Raw genomic sequence first — 22,023 nt, forward strand, 5'->3', positions numbered from 1 at the left:
TGGCTGAACTCGATACAGTACTTGTTGGGGACGGTCTTGAGCACCCACTGGTCTGATGTGATCCACTCCCATGCATGCAAGAATGATGTTAAGCATCCCGACCGTCGAGGTATTGGAGAGGACCGGGATTCAAGAGTCATTTTTGACCAGACACCAGGGAGCCTCTAGGTGTGGCATTACAACCCTTTCCCTTTGCCCGATGTTGTCCTCTGGGAGGATAAGTACTGGGGGTGTTAGATCATCTTCCTGAAGACAAAATGTTCCCTGAGCCATACTGATTATGTGGGGAACGTTGATAGGATTGCCCATGAAAGGAGCGGCGAGAACTTCCCCTTCTTTGTTGAAAAGGTCTGAGTAATCTGATTGAAAGATCTGAGAGTCTAGTGTTCCTTCTTGGTGGCCTCTAGCGCCTCGTCCACCCTCTTTCCAAGCAGATTGGAATCTTCCACAGGTTTGTTGATCAATGACGCTCGAGTCTCAGGTTTGAACCCGGAGTTCCTCAAACGGGCATGGCGCTTTAAAAGGGTACCTTGAGCAAGGGTACAAACAGCTGTTTCAGCAGCATCCAAGGTATTCTTGAAGATGTTGTGATTGACTTGCTTGCCCTCTGACACGATTGCTAGTAGGCGGGAGCGCACTGGTTCAGCAACCTCCTTCAGTAGGTTCCATTGGAAATCCGAATAACTAGCCAGAAGCATGGTATTATTGGCCATGCTCATGGAGTAAGCCGCAGCAGTGCCAATTCTTTTCCCCACAGCATACAACTTTGTACACACTTTGTTTGGTGGCGATTTGCCTGTAGACAAGGGGACCCCGCCCTTATCCTTGTCATTGTGACTACCAAAAAATCTGGTGTGGCATGACCCCTAATATATAGGGGACCATTTGGGGAGGGCCAAAAATGTTTTTCTACCCTAGGATTAACAGCTGTGGTTTCAGAGGGTCTCAATAAGGATGGGGCGATGCGCCTCTTGATGGAATTAAGTAGGGGAATAGCTTGGCTAGGCGGAGGCTTTTCTTTTAAAATGTCTGCCACAAAATCTGAGTCTACCACTGCCTCCTGTGTGGCTATCAGAGTGCTAAGCCGCCTTCCTAAGAATGGCGTTAAACGCCCTTTGGTCGTCCACAGGAGAGGCCTGACGCAGAGGAGGAGACGAGGGAGGGTCGAGGCAAATGGCATCTGGGTCCGGGGTATGGGTAGGGGATAGCTAAGGTGGGTTCTCATCAACTGGTTGGTCTTCTCCCCAATCCGGGGTGTGATCATGAGGATCATCGAAGGGATCATACCCCCTGTGCATAAAGGTCAAGAGGAACCTCTTCTGGGTCTGATAGACCAAAGACCTCTTCATGGAGAGGGTCTGAGGTCTTCTGGTATTTAGTTATTGTAGGAACATCATAAGGGATCTCCTCACAAGGCCTTTTTGGAGTGAACCTCTCCAAAAAATCTACACATTTTTCTAGCCTGTTCATACAACCCTCAAATTTCTCCCTAGTCCATATAGATGACCCATAAGTGACTACAGAGGGGAAGGGTTCCTCTAGAGGATCCTGCAGCCTAGAATGTTGAGATTTTTCACAGAGTCTTAGACAAAGACTGGGGACTCTCTGCAAGGTTTTGCCGCTCTTTCGGGCATTCTGGCATCTCCTCTGACGTATTCTTGAGCCTATCCCTCCCTTCCGGATATGTCCTTAGACATATCTTTAGGTTTACTATACGCTGAGACAATCTTCGCGAGGCTTTTGCTGATGCTCTGCGTTACGGGGAGGTGTTTAGGGTGTGAGGGCAGTTGCATAGAAACTTTCAGCGCAAACTGAGCTTTTTTACGCATCAGCGCGCTCTTGGAAGGCTGCGTCGACTGCCTTGAGGGATTTGTTGCTGGCACCCTTACTTAGAGTGCCCAGGTGCATGCTGCTGGCACAGTTGTGGGGAGGGATGCCGATCCTGCGAATCAGCGGGTGTCGTCAAGGAACCTGATACACCCGTTGGCACCTTGGACCGCTTCGACTGAGATACAGGGGTTTGTGTATTTAGTCCCATGTGAAGTGGGTGCGACCTCATCGCTGGCTTGCATCTTCCCCATAGCAGGACTTGTGTCGTGCCTATCAGGGCTGGGGGCGGACATCTTGGAACGAGTGTGCTCTGTCGTAAGGTCAATGGCATCCGAGCCATGGTCATGCTATGGGCCTCATCACTTTCGACGGCTAGGGCAGAGCTACCCTCGGCCTGCGACATCGCATAGGCTGCCCACCTTTTGACAAAACGGTCCTTTATGGTCTTAGGATGTAGGAGCTTACAGTGCAGACAGGACACCTCAACGTGATTGAGGGGGAGACACTTATTGCACCGAGGGTGCTTGCCTTTCCAGGGAAATTTTCCCTTACAGGAAGGACAATTTGAAGGGAGTCCTGTGCATAGCGCAGGTAAACTAAAGCAATGACAATACCAAAGGGGCAAAGAGAGGGGAGAAGGAAAGAAATTCTTAAAAAGAAAGGAAACCCCCAGACCTCACTCTCCCTACTGTGTAGGCCGGCCAGAAGGCCCGGCCATGCGGTCGACAGCGTCGACCGAACACCAGCCGTCCAAGTCTGCTGTTCTGTCTTCAGTGGCGGTTGAGGAATCGAAGAGGGGACGAGCATTATATAAACAACCAAAGGTCAGGATTTTAACAAATTTGCAATTTAGGTGAAACTCCGCATAAGGCGACCAGCTAGCTGTGTGGTAAAAAACAATCTGAGGGACCTAGAGCCGTGAGGGTTTATGGGTACATTACACAACACGTTAGAGATAGTGTTAGAGGCACGCCTATGCAACGTCCCCTTTCAAGCCTCGAAAGACAAGATGCAGTATTCTTTGGTTACCAATAGATGTCAGACTATATGCACAGAATGGGACTCTAAGCAGATTAACAAGCATCAAAAATACGATTACGTTGAGTAATGCATCCTTTCTGAGGCTTGTGGATCTGCTTAGATCAAATGCTATGCATAGTCTAGCGAGCAGTATCAGGAGTCATACTGCCCCCCAGCCGATGACTGCCCTCTACCGAAGCCCCTCCTCTGGCAGCCATCTTCAGATTTGGTAGCATGGAAATTGGCAGTAGGACCAAGAGAAGAGCCGCAGAGGGGTTGGAGGGAGGGTTTGCATGTGAATCCATGCCAGAACCATGCTGGAGAACAACAGTTACAGGTAAGTAACTTGTTCCTTCACCAGCATGGGGTCTGGCATGGATTCACATGCTCATGAATACAAGAATACATAGCAGTACACACATGCACAACCACGGGAGGTGGCAAGGCTCAACATTAAGCATTTTAACAACAACATTAAGAAGCTCTTACCTCCTCGCCAGGCTCACCTTCAAGCGAACAAGTTGCACAGCACTGCTTGGCTGACTCTGGACTCGTCCCTGGAATCCCGGTCGACGCAGTAGAATTTCATGAAGGTGTGCATCAACCTCCACGCAGCTGCCCTGCAGATGTCTAGCAGGGGCACATCAGACAGGAACACCGTAGTAGCAGCGGTCGCTCTGGTCTAGTGGGCTCTCGGACGGCCGGGCAAGCCATCTGGAAAGCCATCTGGAAATGGAAGCCTTGGAGAGGGCCTTTCCTTAGTTCACAGGGCCAAAATCCACAAACAGCAGTGATGTCTTCCGAAAACTTTTTGTGCAGTCCACGTAGAACTGCAACGCTCTAGCCACATCCAGCAAGTGCAAAGTCCTCTCAGCCGGCGACGGGAAGAAAACAGGCAACACCAAGGGCTCCTTGAGGTGGAGATCCGACGGCACCTTGGGCATGAAGGAGGGGTGCGTCCTCAGCACTACCCTTATGTGGTGGAATGTCAGGTACGGCAGTTTACAGGAGAGGGCCTGGATCGCTCCCACTCATCGTGCGGAGGTGATGGTCACAAGAAACACTGTCTTCCATGATAGAAATTTCAGGGGTGCCAAATGCAAAGGCTCAAATGGCGGACCCATTAGCCTGGTCAGCACCACGTTGAGCCCCCACGCCGGGGCCGGGTCCTTCACCGGTAGGAACGAGCGGAACACTCCTTTTATGAACTCCTTCACCAGGCGGTGGGACCACAGCAATGACCACCCCGGAGTTCTGCTGTAGCGGGAGATAGCCGCCAGATGAATTTTGATGGAGGCATGTGCCAGCCCTGCCTTGGCCAGTGACAGCAAGTACGGCAGCACTTGAGGGGCCGTAATCCATAGAGATTTGATCTTCTGTGCACGGCACCAGACAGAAAAACTCTTCCACTCATGTGCGACGAGGATCATCCTGCACTGGGACTGTCTTGAGTTGACTGATGAGTCGCAATAGTAGCGGCAACGGTGGGAATGCATAGAGGAACAGTCTGTCCCAGGGGAAGGGGAAGGAGAAGGCATCCCCCATGGTTCCCGGCTGGGGAAACCTGCTGGCGAACCTCCGGCACTTGGTGTTCATCGGAATAGAAGATCTACTTGATCCTGCTGAAGCTCCCACTCGTGGCAAGAGCGCAGCTCCCTGCTGAGTGAGTCGGCGATGGTGTTCTTCACTCCTGCCAGGTGAAAGGGTACCAGGAACATCCCTTGGGCGACTGCCTAGCGCCACAGAGCCTGCGCTTCCTTGGATAGAGCTGGAGATCTGGTGTCCCCGAACATTGTGGTGGTATTGTCGGTGAAGACCCATACCACCATGCCCTTGAGGGCTCAGAACATGGCCCGGAGCTCCAGGACGTTGATGTGCAGTGACCTCTTCTCCAGGAGCCAAAGGCCTCTTACATGGAGATCTCTGGTGTGTGTGCGTGCCCCATCCCTCCAGGGAGGCATCAGTCGTCACCGTTTCATGATGTGCTGGGGTCTGGAAGTCCATGCCTGCCGCGAGAGCCGCGCCGGTGCCCCACCACCAGATCGCTTGACGGAAAGCCTCATTGAGTGAGATCTTGTCTTCGAAGTTTCCCACCACTTCTATCCAACGGGCATCGAGGAACTCCTGCAGTGGCCGCATCCGCAACCTGCACAGACGCACAAGGTAGATGCATGACATCATGCCGAGCAGGGACTTGATAGACCTCACCCTGGCTACTTTCATGGTCAACAGCCGTTGTACCTTGTTCAGGATGGCCTTTATCCTCTCCTCCGACGATGAAGCTAACTGAGCCACCGTATTCAGCCTGGCCCCTAGGAATAGGGCGTCCTGCGATGGCACCAAGCAGGACTTCTCAAAGTTGATCGAGAACCCCAGTTCCGTGAGCAGGCAGGCGGTCCTCGCTGTGTGGTAGACAGCGAGTTCCCTTGACTTCGCTCGGATGAGCCAATCATCCAGATTTACCAGGTTACTCACTCCTAGTCCATAGTCCCCTTTCCTCCATACTTGTGGGACATCTCTCCGTCCTGTGGGACGGGACCGGAGCACTTTGTGAAAAGCATCCAAATTTTTCCCAAAATTTGTCCTTCCTCTCTTTCCTGCACGGGGCCCGGCACGCGGCTGTAACCCCGCCCACCTTGGCTCCACCCCGTGCTTCGCCCCTCAGTCCTTTTCTTTGCCAGGTCAGAGACCCATTACCAATACAGAGGAACCTTATTAGAGGGGACGGCGGGCGGGCGTATGGAGGAAAGGGGACTATGGACTAGGAGTAAGGTGGTCACTACGGTGAGTAACCTGGTAATAATACTCCTACGTCCCGTCCCCTTTCCTCCATACTTGTGGGAGATTCCCAAGCACTCCTTACAGGAACTATGGGGGGATGGAAATACCCCTTACTGAAAAAGGTTCTTCAGCACAGCCTGACCGAACTGAGCATCAGCTCTAGAACTCATATCGAGGCAGTAATGCTTACAGAAAGCAGATGGAGAGGCCCAAGTAGCTGCCCTAGCGATGGACTCCCCGGGAACATACTTCTGAAAAGCAACCGCAGCTGCCTTGTCCCGCACCAGGTGTGCATGAATACCTTTAGGAGGTTTCAGCTTTTGGACAGTGAAAGACTCCATGATACAGGCAGCAATCCACCTAAAAATAGTTGCCTTAGACGCCTGTTTGCCTTGAGGGTTGCCAAAAGTCACAAAAAGTTGAGAAGAACTTCTAAGCTCAGAAGTCCTATCCAGGTAGAACTTAAGAGCTCTTCGGACATCAAGACAGTGTAGAGCCCTCTCCGCCTCAGAGGCGGGGTTCGGAAAAAAGACCAGTAGGGAGATCGATTGATTCAAATGGAATTCGGTCACTATCTTCGGCAGAAAAGCCGGATTAGTTCAAAGGACTACCTTGTCCTTGTGAAAGACCAAGAAAGGATGCTCCACCGACAATGCCTGGAGCTCACTCACTCTCCTTGCCGATCTGACGGCGACCAAAAAGGACACTTTCCAAGACAAGTACTTGAGGTCCACAGTAGCCATCGGCTCAAAGGGTTTATGGCACAGTGCCGTCAGGACAACATTCAGGTCCCATGGCGGGTGCGGATTACGAACTGGAGGGTAAAGGCGTGTTAAACCAGTGAAATGCCTCTTTACCACTGGGTTAGCCAGAGAGTACGAACACTGATCCATAAAGATAAGCAGAGACCGCTGAAAGGTAAGTCCTGCATGACAGAACATGAACCCTTGACTCTGCTAGGGAGGACACGAAGGACAACACCGTGTCACCCGTGACCCCCCTTGGATCCAATTTCTTCTCTAGACACCAATGACAGAACCTGAGCCATTTACTCTTGTACTGAGATCTGGTTGAGGGTTTTCTGGCTGCCTGGATAATGCGCATGTTATCCGCAGACAAATTCAGATGCTCTAAAGACTTGAACTCAGGCACCAAGCTGCCAAGCTAAGCGATTGTGGGGAGGGGTGCCACAGCTGCTGCTCCCCTTGGTGGAGAAGATCGGGAGTTACCGGTAACCTGATCGGCGGATAAACCGACAGGTGTTGGAGTTCTGAGAACCAAAACCTGGCCACCACAGGGCTATCAGTAGAAGAGAACAGTTCACCGAGTTCTTCAACTTCCAAATTGCCCAGTGAACTAGAGGCAGAGGCGGGAAGGCGTAAGCTCTCATGCTGTGCCATGGAATCTCTAGAGCATCCCCCAGAGAGGAGGCTCCCAGCCCCCCTCTGGAGGCATACAGAGGAAGCTTCTTGTTCGCCGCTGTCGCAAAGAGGTCCACCTGCGGTGTGCCCCAGCGCGAGATAATCCCTGAGAGGACCTCCGCCTTCAACTCCCACTCGTAGCTGACCACTGTCCGCCGGCTGAGGGCATCTGCTGTGACATTCAGCTGGCCCAGGATGTGCAGTGCACTGCAGACAGCCAGACACCATGAAGCACGGCCCACTCCCAAATCTGGATGGACAGGTCCACGAGGGAGGGGGGAGGGGGGGAGACTTCGTCCCCCCGCTTGTTGATGTAACACATTGACACCACATTGTCCGTTCTTATGCGGACCACTTTGTTGACAATGACCGGTCTGAACGCCTTGAGCGCCAAGAAAATCGCCAGAAGCTCCAAATGGTTTATGTGCAGGAGCTTGTCCTGAGGCGGCCAGAGGTCCGAGACCTGAAGGAGATCTAACGTCGCACCCCACCCTAGGAGGGAGGAGTCCGTCGTGATCGTCACCATAGGGAACGGGTCCTGAAACCCCACGCCCCCAGACTGATTGCTGAGAGATGACCACCAGTCCACGTCCACTCTCATGGAATCCAGAATCATTATCCGCACAGAGTCTGGGTCCACTGCCTGACGCCATGAATTCCGAAGGGCCATCTGGGTCCATCTCATTTTGAGAAGAGGAAGAGCCAGCAGACACGGGGCCATGAGGCCCAGAAGCCTCTGGAACCACCAGGCCGACATACTCTCCGACTGCGCAAACATCTGACACGTGGCCAACAGATCCGCCATTCTGTCCCCGGTCAGGTATACTCTGCAGTCGATCGTGTTCCAACGAAAACCTAGAAAAATCAGGTCCTGAGAGACCGTCATGGAGGATTTCTGCCAGTTCACCGACAGCCCAAGATGGAACAGGAGCTGAAGGAGAGACTGGAGGTTGCCCGCTGCCGCCAGCGGACAAGGGCTGCGTAGAGGCCAATCGTCCAAATAAGGATACACATGGATACCCTGAAGACGAAGATAGGCCGCAATCACGGACATCATCTTCGTGAAGACACGCGGCGCCGAGCTGAGGCCAAAAGGAAGCACCCGAAACTGGAAGTGCTCCTCTCCCAAAGAGAAACGGAGGTACCTCCTGTGTGGAGCCCAAATTAGGATATGCATGTACGCATTCTGAAGGTCCACCACGCTGAGCCAATTGCCCGCCTGCAACGAGGAGCGAATCTGGCCGGGCGTGATCATCTTGAATTTCACTTGGGGTAGGGAAAGATTGAACTGGGAAAGGTCTAGGATGGTGCGCAGGCCAGCCTGGTTGGGTTTGGGCACCGTAAACAGCCAGGAGTAGAAGCCCTCCCCTCGCTCCCCAAGGGGAACGGGTTCCACAGCTGAGGAGCAGAAGTTTCTGAACCTCGGCCTTGAGGGAGGGTGAGCCCGACAGCTGAAAAGGAGGGTTGAGGGGTGGGGTAGGGGGTAAATGTAAGCGGAAGCCCGCCCGAGCGACTGACAAGACCCATCTGTCTTCTGTGATGGTCTGCCACGCCTCCCAATGAGACGCAATGCGTCCTCCCACCGGGGTCTCGTGCAAGCATGGAAAAACCTCATTTGGCAGGTTTATCGGTGACGGTGCCACCTGAACCCGATGAGGAGGCTGAGGAGCGGGAGAAATAACGCGTACGCTGTTGTCTATTTCCCGCAGGAGTATCCACTCTGTGCGATTTGCGGTCGAGGAAGCCCCTGAAACCAGAAGAAGGTCGACTCTGCGATAACGGTCTCTGAGGTTTGAAAGGAGCTTTAACCAGAACAGACAATGATTTAGCCGTCTGAGTGCTATCCTTGGTTTTGGTGAGCTCTACATCAGTAGAAGAATGAAAAAGCTCCTTACCATCGAATGGAAGGTCCAATACTTTGTCTTGCACTTCCTTCGAAAACTTAGTGGCATGCAACCACGCTTGCCTCGAGTTATCAACCCCGAGCATCATGCCCCGAGCCGAGGTGTCTACGTGATGAGCCGCAGCCTCCAGGAGATACTGGGCCACGACCCTGGCATCGGAAAGGCCACCTCTGAAATCTCCCAACTTCTCGACCGGAATGTGCTCCTCAAACTCCGACAGACCTTTCCACATCCGCATGTTAGCTCGCGCCAAAATCAATTTGGCATTGGCCTGCCTGAGCTGCAAGGCCGAATTGGCAAAGATTTTCCTCCCTAGGGAGTCCAGGAGCTTGTCCTCCTTTCCCAAGACCTGAGTAGCCGTCGCGGAAGAGGATGCTGCAGGTCTGGACTGCAACGTGGCCGCAGCCACCACTGCGGAGGAGGGAGGCGGACAAGACAAGGCCACTTCCTCCGAAGAGTGCAGCCTGTACCTCGCGTCAATCTTTTTATTGACAAAACGTCCTGAGTGTGGCTTCTCCCAGACTCTTCGGACCTCAGCCAAAACATCCTTCTGCAGGAAAAGGCCGGTACGCTCCAAAGGAGACAGGGTGAACGCCCCAGAAAGCACGCCCTCCTGTGGAGCAGGTGCCTCGGGAACCGGGACATCTAAGAAATTCATCATGTCCAGTACCCGGTCATGAAAAGCTCTACCAGAGCGGGGAAGGTCCTCGTTGTCCTGCTCGCCTTGAGGGTCATCTAACAGGTCAGGATCCTGCTGAACCGTGTCAGGCACTGCCTTGTCCACTGGGACAACGGTGGCAAAGGCGGAAGAGCATGGGCAGGCACCACGGGCAAAGGAGGCGTCGGCGGAACCACCAGAGGAACGGGTGGAGCCGGAGGCGCTGGTGCACAAATTTCCTTAAAAAGCCCTTTGAAATACTCCCTCATGGGGTCGGTGCGCATAAGCGCTTGAAACTTACCAAAAAAAGCGTCCTCATTGCTTTGGAACCCGAGGAGGCCTCATGAGGTGGACAAATCCAGAGACGTAACGGAGAAGGGTGCCATGCCAGGCCCTCCGCCGACGTATCCACATAAATCAAAGGGGCCGCCCCTGCAGGCAACGAAACATTGTGCGGAAGAGGCATCCGGGCGTTCCAATCATAAACGGGCCGGTAAGGATACGCACAACTGACCTTAGGTTCACCCAAGGGACCGAACCCTACACCAGAGGCCGATGGCGTAGTTGTGTGGGTAGTACCTAAAATGGCCGCCGTGGTGGGAACGGCCGCCATTTTGTCTTCATCTGAGGGGAACTGCGGCACGTGAGGAGGTGAGGCAGGGGTCCCCGTCGATGGATCAGAGGTCTTAATTTTAGCCTTAACAAAACCTCGGCAGAGCCGGTACTATGAGGCCTGGAATGTTTCTGCGACATACCAACCGCCAACTGAGCCTTCGAAGGAAGGACCTCGGCACTGCCGGTAAAAGAAGAACCTTGCTTCTTTGCCCCCTCAACAGATCTGGTATCACCACAAGAGCGGGAACGGTGAGAAACCGCTTTCACCGACAGGGCCCTGCCCGGCCCCTCAGAACTGCTGGTAGGCCCGGTAATAGCCTTATCAGCACGGGCCTCGAACATCCGTTCGGTAAACACAAGCCCAGCCAAGGCCTCGGGGCGCACCCCGGTCTTGTTATTAAGGGAAGCCGAAAGAGAGGCCTCAGAGCAAGCTCCGGTACCCTGTGACTCAGCAGAACTGGGTCTACACACAGCCCCCACAGGAGGGGCCTCGGAAGTTACTCCGGTGTACACAGGCCCCTTACGGAGACCCTCGGAGAAAACTCCTGTAGAATTATTAGGCCCAACAGGCACCTCAGTGCAAACCCTGGTGACAGAGCGATCAACGCCCCTCCCAGCTCGAGAGGAACCCGGGAAAATGAGATGGAGGAGTGCGTCGGAACACCTCCTCCCACCGTTCCAACCGACGTTGAAGAGCCCTGACCGAAAGGGAGTCACAGTAAAAACAGGAGTCCCAACGGTGTTCCGGATCCAAACAATCTAAACAAAGAGGATGGGGATCCGCCCTCGCAAAGTGACGATGACCCGAAGAACAGTCTGGAAAGTCTAATTTAAAAAGACATAGACAGACTAGAAGACGAACGCTAGCGAGAGCCAGAGAGTCTTCCGAGGATGCAAGTGCGTCCGGCCCCGATAGAGCGGAGAAAAGGACTGAGGGGCGATGCACGGGGCGGAGCCAAGGTGGGCGGGGATTACAGCCGCGTGCCGGGCCCCACGCAGGAAAGAGGAAGGACAAATTTTTGGAAAAATGTGGATGCTTTTTACAAAGTGCTCCGGTCCCGTCCCACAGGACGGAGAGATGTCCCACAAGTATGGAGGAAAGGGGAGGGGACGGGACGTAGGAGTAAGGGGTAGACGTGGATCCCCTGCAGGCACAGCTATGCCGCCACACCCTTGGCACCGACTTCAAACCAAAGGGCAGTGCCTTGAACTGGTAGTGCTGCCCCTGGACCATGAAGCAAAGAAACTTTCGATGTCCTTTATGTATGGGGATGTGGAAGTATGCATCCTCAAGGCCCGCCCAGCAACAACAAGAAGTCCCCTTCTACCAGCTGTCCCAGCATGTGCTGAAGGGTGACAATCCGCAATTTTTTGGGATTTTATGTACCTGTTGAGGAGGCGGAGGTCCAGGATAGGCCGCCAGCCACAGGTCTGCTTTCAGACAAGGAAGTAAGGTGAGTATACTCCAGAGCCCCGGAACCTCTTCAGGACGAGTTCTATTGCGCCAATTGCCAGCATCGCTTGTACCTCCAGAAGTAGTTGTGGGATGTGTTTTTTTTTTCCTGGCCACCGGTGGAAAGTTTGGGCACTTCCTTTGGAACTCCAGAGTGTGCCCGTAGGCCAGGGCATCCAGCACCCAACAGTCGGTGGAGATGGATTCCCACACGCTGACGAATTTTGCCACCCGGTCTCCCACTGGGTTGCTCGGGTGGGGGCCCGACATCATGGTCAGTTCAGTCCTGCTTCGCCGAGGCCTTGACCCATTGGCGAAGGCGGCGACGATGTCCACCAGCCTTGTTGCAGCCTCTGTAGGCTTCTTGCGACGAAGAACGGGCCGCCTGGTGGTATGATGAAGAGCTGCCACCGAATCCTTTGGAGGCACCTTGGTTGCCTCCAGAGGTGCAAAAGGACGGCTGTCGCTAATGTAGCATGCCCAGGGCACGGGCAGTCTTGGTGTCCGCCTTGATGGCCTGCAGGGACTCGTCCACTGCCTTGCCGAACAGATTGTTCCAGTCGAAGGGCATGTCCAGTACCCTGCTCTGCACGTCCCGACGGAAGTCGGTGGCCCTGAGTCAACCGCGCCGGTGAAGGCAAACGCTGTTGCCCATCTGGCGAAACCAGGTGTCGGCGATGTCTGTGGCTACCGTGATGGCGTGATCCGAAGCCACCTCGCCCTCCCGCAGTATTTCGAGAGCCTTCGCTCTCTTGTCGTCCGGGAGGAAGTCCAGGAGGAGATGGGGCGTGGGGGGCGATTTTAAACCGGTGCTCCCTATCGTAGCAGGCCACGATAGCGAGAGTATTGGCCGCCTCAATGACACGACGTCCAATGGCGTCCAGCTTCTTCCCCTCGCCGTCCGGCAGGGAAGTGGAAGTCGATGCCGCCACCCTTGCCGATTTCTTCTTGGCCACCACAGAGACTACCGAGCCCGGAGACGGCTGCGCCCTGAGGCACATAGGAGCGGGACCTGGTATTTCTTCTCATACCGGTCTCTCTTCGCAGGGGCCGTGGACGGGTTCTTCAGAAGGGACAGTCCCTCATCCCAGATGTCGTCCACAGCGGGACAGAGTACGGTTTTCCTTTTGGCCTCCCGTCTTCTTCTGCTCTTCAGGGCATAGCTTGAAGAGCTCTGAGAATCTCGCGATCATGGCGTGAAATGAGCCAATTTCGTCCGTAGGGTAAGCCTGGGGATGGGGCGATGGGAGATCTGTTCCGTCCTCTCCATCTCATCCCTCGGAGGGGATGGAGGTGATGGATGGAAAGGTGGGGGTGGATGGACTCTCCTCTGCTTGGCTGGAGGGCTCCCTGATGGTACAGGAGCCGCTGGATCATCCGCTGGCGGTAAGGGCAACCTTGTCCTCTACTCCGTGTGCAATGCCAGCAAGATGTCTTTCGACCTGTCTGACTGTGTTGGCATCGACTGAGACAGGAGCATCGTCCAAGGCTCCTCTGGTTCCTCCTCAACCTGCTGCTCTTTGTCGGTTCCACTCTCACTCCTACTTCCGCCTCGTTGGGATCCTAACCGCAGGCCCTGACCTCCTCAAACCTCTTGTCCAGGGCTGCCTTGATGACAGACAGCTAGTCCTCGGATGAGGTATCCGAGTCCGCTAGGACTACCTGCCCAACTCCCTCCTTCTTGGCCCGGGTCTTCACAGGGGTCTTATTGATCGTTTGGAAAGACTATTCCCTCCACTGGGGTCGCCTCTGTGGACTTTGCCAGGGACACCACGTCTCCCTCAATGGATAACTTAGCCGGGTGAATCTGGGCCTTCACGACCTTAGGCAATGCGGAGGCCTTCACCGTGGGGGTTGGGGGTCACCGCCTTGCACCCCCTTGGCTTTCTCTGCTGGGATCGACCAGGGCTTCTCCCGAAGCTTACCCGGGTTCTCAGACTTCCTTTTCACCGAGCTGGAGCTTTGGCTCGTGGTTGATGGCGTGGGTGACATTGTGCCAGGCCTGGTAGCCGATGAGACCAAACCAACGGCGCTCCCGGTGCCCGCAGACCTGTGGTGCTTTGCCTTCTTTTGGGTCCCCGTCACCAGAGTGCCCTCAAAGGTCTTAAAAGGCAGCTCACCTGCTGCCGGGCTCTTCGCCTCCAGCCAGTCAGCGAGTCGTTTCTGACGGTCCTCCATGGTCCGGACGGACATGTTCTTGCAGAACGCACAGTCCTCCTCCTCCTCCTCCTCCTCCTCCACGTGTGACTTTTCGGAGTGCAGGCAGTAGAGACACCGAGAGTGCTCATCCTCCTTGAAGAAGTTCTGCAGTCCACATACTGGGCAGTTCCTGAACAGCTTGGATCCAATGGGCGTGGAGTCTCCTTTGTCTTGAGCCATGACCATGCGAGGTAGGCCTCAAAGATCTTGCAGAATCTTCCAAGAAGTGAAATTCGATGGAAAATCACCCTTAAGGGGCATAGAAAATTCCAAAACGGGTCCCTGTTAACCGGAAGATGAATCGGTGGAGCTTGAGGCTCGAATTTCACCGATAAATTAGAGTAAACTCTTTGAAAAAACTCAACACGCAGTAAAAGTTCGAGAGCCAAGCACGAGGACTCCCAACACTTAAACGTGCAGTAAAAATCTCAAGATGGCTGTCAGAGGAGGGGCTTAGGTAGAGGGCAGTCATTGGCTGGGGGCAGTATGATCCAGAGACTAGTAGTGATTGGTTATTAGTAGAAAGACAGTTCAGAAACAAAACTGAAAAAGATTTTTTCTTTACTGAGGATTCTCAGCCTGACGGGGAATATTCATGAGCATGTGAATCCATGCCAGACCCCATGCTGCAGAATGTATGGAAATCCATGTAGCTGCTTTGCCAATGACGTCTAGAGGGGCATTTGCAATAAAAGCCAAAGGAGTTCCCAGATCTCTGGTAGAGTGAGCTCTTGGTGTGAAAGGCAGCGTGTTCATTAATATGGAGAAGCAAAGCTGTATGCATTTCACTATCTATCTGGTGATGGGGTTCTTCAAAACATGACCACGTTTCCCCGCCAGTTGCTATTGAGCAAAACCGTCGATTGTTTTTCTTACCGGTTTTGTATGCATAGTACAAAACTGCCCTCCTTACATCCAGTGTATGGAGGTTTTTCTCAGCTGAGTTTGAAGGATTATGAAAGTAAGCGGGTAGTTCAATGGATTGGTTAACATGGAACTTCGATAAGAATGTAGGTGAAAACCTAGGGTGTGTTCATAGAACCAACTTGTCCTTGTGGATAACAAATATTGGGTTTTGCACTGACAAAGCTTGTTGCTCACTAACCCTTCTTATGGAGGTGAAGGCTACTAGGAAAGATGTATGTTCGGTGCTCAAGGATGGATTTGTGCATAGGCTCGAAGGGAGGACCAATGAACTTTGAGAGCACCACACTGAGATCACAACATGGAGGTGAGTTGGAGATGGGGGTAGCGGGGGAATACAGTCCCTTTACTCCCTCCATGAAAGCCTTAACAGGGACTTTCCACCAGGACACCTTGTTTTGTGAAGTGGTGTACGCCGACAGACCCGCAAGCTGAACCTTGATGGAGGTGAATACTAGGCCAGAGTCTAGTAAGGGGAGCATGTAGAAAAGAATGTGTGAAGGAGTACATTCAATAGGGTTTATATTCTTTGATCGGCACCATATTAGAAATCTTCTCTTGAAGTTGCAGTGCCTGGTGTTTGGTCTGCGTGCCTCCTAGAGGATTTCCATACACCTTTGAGACAATTTTAAATGTCCACGACTTCAGAAGCTAAGCTGCCAAGTTCATAGACTGAGGATATATGTAGAATGTTGTTCCCCCTAGGCTGGGATAGCATGTTGTAGGGGCACGGGAGCTCGATTGGTTCACACAGCGCCAGTTTGAGCAGATGTGGAAACAAAGGTTGTCTCCTCCACATAGAAGCAACCAGGATTAGAGTTGCTTGTTCCTGGTGAATCTTGTGCACTATCCTGCTGAGGAGTGGTATTGGTGGAAAAGCGTAAGCAAATTTTCCTGACCAGCTCATCCACAGGGCGCTCACCTTGGATTTGGGTTGGGGAAACCTGGATGCAAAGTCTGGGCATTGTGCGTTTAGACTTGTGGCGACCGAGCCTAAAGGAAAACCCCAGAGGGAGAAGACATTGTCTAGAATTCCTCTGTTGAGTTGCCACTTAAGACACTAGGAACAAGTTCCCCTGGAGTGCCAACTTTCCACATTTTCTGGGATAGCCTGGACAGACTTGTAGAGTGTGTGCCTTCCTGCTTGTTTATGTAGAACATGGCAGTGGTGCCGTCTGTGAGGACCTGCACTGTTTGGCCTGTCAAAGGCAGTTGGAAAGCTTGCAGGGCTTTGAGCACCGCCAGTAGTTCTAGAAGGTTTTGGGCTGTGATCTGTTTCCACAGGCCATGCCCTGTGTGGTGGGCTCCCCATCCTGAGAGTGAGCCATCTGTTGTAACTATTGATTGTATTGGAGGATTGCTAAAGGGATACCCTTTTAACAGATTTTCCTTTGTCCACCAGTGTAGTGCTTGTACTCGTGTTAGCGAAACCACCATTAGTTCGTCCCACTGACCACTTGCCTGAGACCACTGTTACGCTAACCACTCTTGCATTGGGCGCATGTGCCTGGAACCAGATAAATGCATGAAGCCATCATCCCCGAGTAGGCGCCTTGCTTTGCATACGGTTATTTGACGACCAGCCAGATAATGAGATATTTGCAGAAGTATATTTTGAACTCTTTCGTTTGAGGAGAAGAATCCCTCTGTTTGGTTTGGCTTGATACAAGGCTTCATTTTTTCTCATTGATTGAGAACCCCAATTGAAACAGAAGGTTGATTGATCTTTGGGTATTTGGCTAACAGGGGATTCCCCCGAAACCTGCAAGCAAGTCATCCAGATAAGGGTACACTGGGATTGTCTGCATAAGTTTCCCGCCACTACCACCAATACCTTAGTGAATACCCTTGGAGCAGAGGCTATGCCGAAGGGTAGCACCTTGAATTGATCGTGCTGATTTTCTTTCTTGGAGCGCAGGAATTTTCTGTGCGCTGCGAACATTGAAATATGAAAGTATGCATCGTTCAAGTCTAATGTTGACATAGAGTCCCCTTGTTTTAGTAGTGGGATTACTTCTTGTAGCGTAATCATGCAACATTTTGTTGCTTGACATAGGTGTTTTCAGAACGCAGGTCTAGGACAGGGCACACTCTAAGGTCTTTTATTGGCACAAGGCAGTACATTGAATAGATACTCTAGTTTACCTGGTTTGCTGGGACAATCTCTATGGCGTCCTTTTCTAGCAGTGTTTTGACCTATTCCCGCTGGATGGACTGTTCTTCCAGTGTTGTCTGTCTTGGCGGGTGGTTGGGCGGTGTTTATATGAGTTCTATTGAATAGCCTCCGGCGGAATGTACCCACTTGTCTGATGGGATCCCCTCCCATGCGTGGGTAAAATGACAACTGCGACCACCTACTGGAGAAGCATGGCAGGGGAGCTGGTGTGGGCGGTCATTGCTTTCGTGGGGTGCAGCCTCTGGTGGAGGAGGATCTGGCCCTACTTCTTGACCTTTTGTGCCCCCTTTGAAAATTCTGCTGGGAGGATTGACCTTGCATGGAACCCCCAAGATGAAGCTTGTCCGCCCTGGTTGTAGATAGAGGCCAGCTGGGAATTTTGTCCTCGAAAATGGCATGTATACATTGCCCCTCTCTGCATGAAAGTTTGTCAGCTGTCCCAGGCACTGAAATGTGTCATACTCTTTAGCACTTTTCAGTGCGTCCTCGATTGCTTTCACAAATAAGGTATTAGGTTTGATCGGCATTTTTAGCAGGGTGGCTTGGTTTTACAGTTTGAAGCCGGATTGTCGTAGCCATGCATGATGCTTAATGAGGGTACCCTCAGCTACTATATGGCCTGCGTTATCTGCTGCGTCCAGATTATTCTGCAATTTGTCATCTGCTTACCCTCAGCTACTGTTTTTAAAAGCTGTGTTTTAAGGGATTCCGAGACAAAGTCGATTTGCTGTGTGGTTTTAGTCCCATTTGTGGCAATTGTAACTTGCCAAGAGCGTTGTGTTATTGGCTATCCTTATTTGGAATGCAGCCGAAGAAGCAACTTTCCTGCCCAGTGTAAATATTTTATTGCTTTCTTTGTCAGGAGGGGTTTCGGCAGAGGCTAAGGGCGTGCCCGCTCTATTCCTTGTGGGAGTCACAATGAGAGAGTCCGGCTTTAATTGACCCCTGATGTACAATGGGTCAAAGGGGCTGGTCGGAATATCTTTTCAATGCAAGGGTTAACTGCCCTCGTAAGATTGGGGGTAAGTAAAGAAGGCGGAATGCGCCTCTGGATTGAATGCAGGAGTGGTATGAACTGTGCTGCAGCCCTCATATCCCCAAGGATGTCCTCTACAAAGTCCTTGTCGACTTGTGCCTATTGGGTATCAATTTTAAAATGCCCAGCAGCTTTTAAGAGGAGTTCATCATACTGCAGCTGATTATCCACAGTAGAGTCAGCCACGGGTTGGTCATGATGGTCCACAGATTGTATGATGTATACATCATAGAAATATTGGTCTGTGTCATCTAGGTCACCTTGGTCTGCTATTGAACCAGGGTCCTTTGAGCCTTAATTGTTAATGTAGTTTGGGTCCTTAGGCATGTTTTGTGAGATACTTGGCTGGGCAGTGTCCAGATGTTTTCTTTTTGGCGGCAGGCACATTTTTTGTTGCTTCCCCTCGAGTGGGGCCTTGGAGGCTAGAAATTCTCCTTTTTATTCTATCAAATTGTTCAGGGGTCCATTGAGTGGAGCTCAGGAAACTTGTGGGCAGAGTGGTAGGGTAAGATGTTTATGGAGCATTGCCCCTCAAAGGGTGTCACTAGGGGCAGATTGATCTTTATCCTTTGGAATAGTGTTTTCTGAGGAAAGGGGCGTCTAAGATTTTGAGTGCCTCAACGTTTTGGACTGGAGGAGACTGTCCAGTATGTGTTTTTTGAATGACTTCTCATCTTGGAATTATTAGAAAGGGCCGTCGATGCGTTTTTCGACGCACGTTTGCTAGCACCCAAGGATTAGTCTGTTTTGCTTGTGGTGTCAGGAAAAGACTTTACCGTCTGTTTTGGGGGCCTGTCATGTGGCGTACGTGATTGCAATGGCAAAGGGACTTTTCAGACATTCCCTTCAACACAGCGTGTGGCTTATTCGCTGACAAAGCAGTCGACTGTCGGCCATGGGGGTGGGGGGTGTTTTGTGTGTCATGCAGCGTGGGTGCTTAAGCCACGAGGTGTCGTCTCTTCAGCAGAACCGCCAGCCTGTTGGAGTCCGGGGCTCGCACATGGGAAACCGCCAGGTCCTGATCACCCTCTGTATCTCTTAGGGCACCGACATCGCTGGAGGCTCTTTCCACATCCACAGTGGCCTCGGCCTGCATGGCATGTTGGGCCCAGCTCGTAGACTTCCGGTCCTTTAGTGTTTGGGGTCAAAACAGTTTGCAGAACTTGCACTGCTTTTCGGACTCTCCCTACTTTGATGGGCCGAGGCCCGTTGTGGCCTAGATAGGCCGCAGTCAAAGTTCGTCAGGACGGTTGAAGTAGTCATTGAAGAAGAACTGAGGGACCTTGACGCGTGAAGGACCATGGGTACAGAGGATGTCACACTAGGGATAATATTACTGGCATGACTTGTCGACATCCCGTTTCCGAATTTCGGAAAAAATAATGTAATACTCTACGGCTACCACTAGATGTCGGCATATGCATAGCATGTGATCTAAGCAAATCCACAAGCCATATATATATACACACACACACACACATACATACACACACAGATTGTTTATGTGGGGATTTCTAAGTGCTGTGCCCCCAAGTAATGGGAGTCAGAGCACACCTTTTAGTCTGTGGCACTCCAAGCCCCCAAAAGGTAACCTTCTGCTATATTTCTGCTTAACCCAGTATGAACGAACTATACTCTACACTTATCAAGAACTTTAATGATGTACCATGCCAGTGGAAAAGGTTACACTTAAATATTATTCAAGGTAGCACACAATGCAACAATCACCGCAGCAGATGGTACTCCAGTTACTACTCCCAAAGCACAATAGCGACACGGCCAGCATTCCCAAAAACAAGAGTTACTAGCAGGTTTAAAACAAGTATTTTATTACTATGCTTAATCTTTGGCTATACCCCTTCACACTCTTTTTGGCATTAGCACAGTGTTTAATTGTAAAACAATCAATCAAGTATGTAAAGAAAACGAAAAAATGCTTGAAAAGAGATACTGTGTGAGATTTAGACCGTTTGCAACATGTTTAAACATACTTAAATTCTGAGGAAAACGACACGGTTTTCTGGGACACTGACAATTTAGGTAGTGTGTAAACAGGGTTTCAGACAGCACATTTGTTCAGTCTTTCTGTGCAGGGTGTTCAATCATAGGTTCAGACACTTAAAACAGAACTTTAACAATCCGTGTTTGTGATCGAGTCCTGCCTAATCTAGCCTTCCTGTACCATTCCCTCTTTTCTGCTAAAACGATAACCCTGAGAAGAAGCAAAGATGTCCATTACGGAAAACTATTAGAGAGCAGGTTTGCACAAGTAGGCCTGGTCAGCGCAGCATAGACCTGCCATTTGATTTGACCCTTTTACCCATAACGAACTCCAGTCATTCATTGGTGCACTGCAAACAGTTTAATCTACAAATTGTGTGCGAGAAAATACAAATCTTTAGATTTTAAAAAGTCTGATTTAATAGACACTTTTATTAAACTAAATCAATTGAAAATAAAAAAAAGCTAGTCAGATATGATTTGAACTAGTACCAGGCAATATAAAGAGGCGCGCTGTGAGGGCCACATGTTGGTCTAACCCAGTTGTTTCCGGTAGGATCCACAGACTAAAATGCTACTTTTCATATCCCTGAAAAGTATCCGTGCTCCGGACTCCTATGTGGCCTGTGGGCAGGAATGTTTTGTGCTAAAGTAGTTGTGATGCAATTGATAATGCACACAAACATTACCTAAACAAAAATAATTTAAACATTTTAAAAAGTACTAACCACCAATGAACAAATCTTTAAACAAGCAGGACATCACCACGGATTATGGCATCCTTTTCTATGCTTGAGATTTTATGTAAGGTCATTAAAAAAAGAAAAAAGTACCGGTCAAAGGTCGAGTGTTCATACAAATCTGCTCGACAGGCTCCAGATATGTCCTACGTTAGCAACTGATTGTTCCTAATCTACAGTCATCTAGGGAGGATCTTCTACTTCTGGAATCCATATTGCTGCAGACAAAGTGAAAACGCACAGATGAGTGCAACAGTGGGTTGACGCCTCAAAGTTTCTTTACAATATCAATTCCTAAAGTGATAAAAAATGGTAATGCCCTGTCTTGGGCTCCGTGTGCCTAAACAAAAAAAACTGCCAACAAATCCCTGGGAATTTGGGCAGGGCACCAGATATACCCGCTTCCCTATCCAATTAGGAAATTAGGACACATATGATGCAGTTTGTGGCAAAAAACACACTGTTTAGGGACAGATCTATATACTAAGGGCACCCAAAGAATCACATAAAATGGAGAGAGGGGGCTGGTTTCCTTATTAGAAATAAAATGCAAAAATAAGGCATTGTGAATTTAGTGCTTTTGAAAGATGTTCAATAAGGAGCAATCCAGACTAAAATGCTTGTGTGCCTCTAAACGGAGCTTGGCTAGAGGAAGAGTCAATATTCCCAGTCTATTTGCTAGGTGACTGAGAAATGTGTCAATTAACAGGCGGCATTTGTGTTTCCGACAAAACATTGTCAAGAGACATTGAAAACTATGTTTATGTTACTCATTGGAGTAGCTATGGTTCTCTTCATGTGTTGGCACTCTTCCTGTATAAGGATGGAGCTGCCACCAACCCTGTCCTTACATGTTAGTTTCCAGAGAACAATGCTGCAATCCCAAACAGGATAGGGTTTCATGGCCGCAGGAATAACATTTTCCTTTTTTAAAAGAGCATCAACATCCCTCTAGAGGTGTCTGCGTCTGTAGTGTTACTAGTGAGATATGCCTTATAGGAGTTGACACGAGCAGGACAGTGAAGAAGAAAAAACTATTGGCTGCACACTCAAGGCACCATGGCAAAGATACATTTATTAATGTTCATGTTTTTTTTTTTAGCGGAGAGCCTACTAGTCACCAGCACGATGGCCAAGCTGTCCTCAGATAAGTGTGGGTGCCGGTGTAAGTTACACTAATACCAACCACTCACTTTCATAGATTAAAGGGAGAGGGAGTATTTGTCCTCTATCAATAGAAAAAAGGTCCCTCTGGATCGGTTTAG

Source organism: Ambystoma mexicanum, chromosome 1p, assembly GCF_040938575.1.
Source record: "Ambystoma mexicanum isolate Mex_15411 chromosome 1p, UKY_AmexF1_1, whole genome shotgun sequence".
NCBI lineage: Eukaryota > Metazoa > Chordata > Amphibia > Caudata > Ambystomatidae > Ambystoma > Ambystoma mexicanum.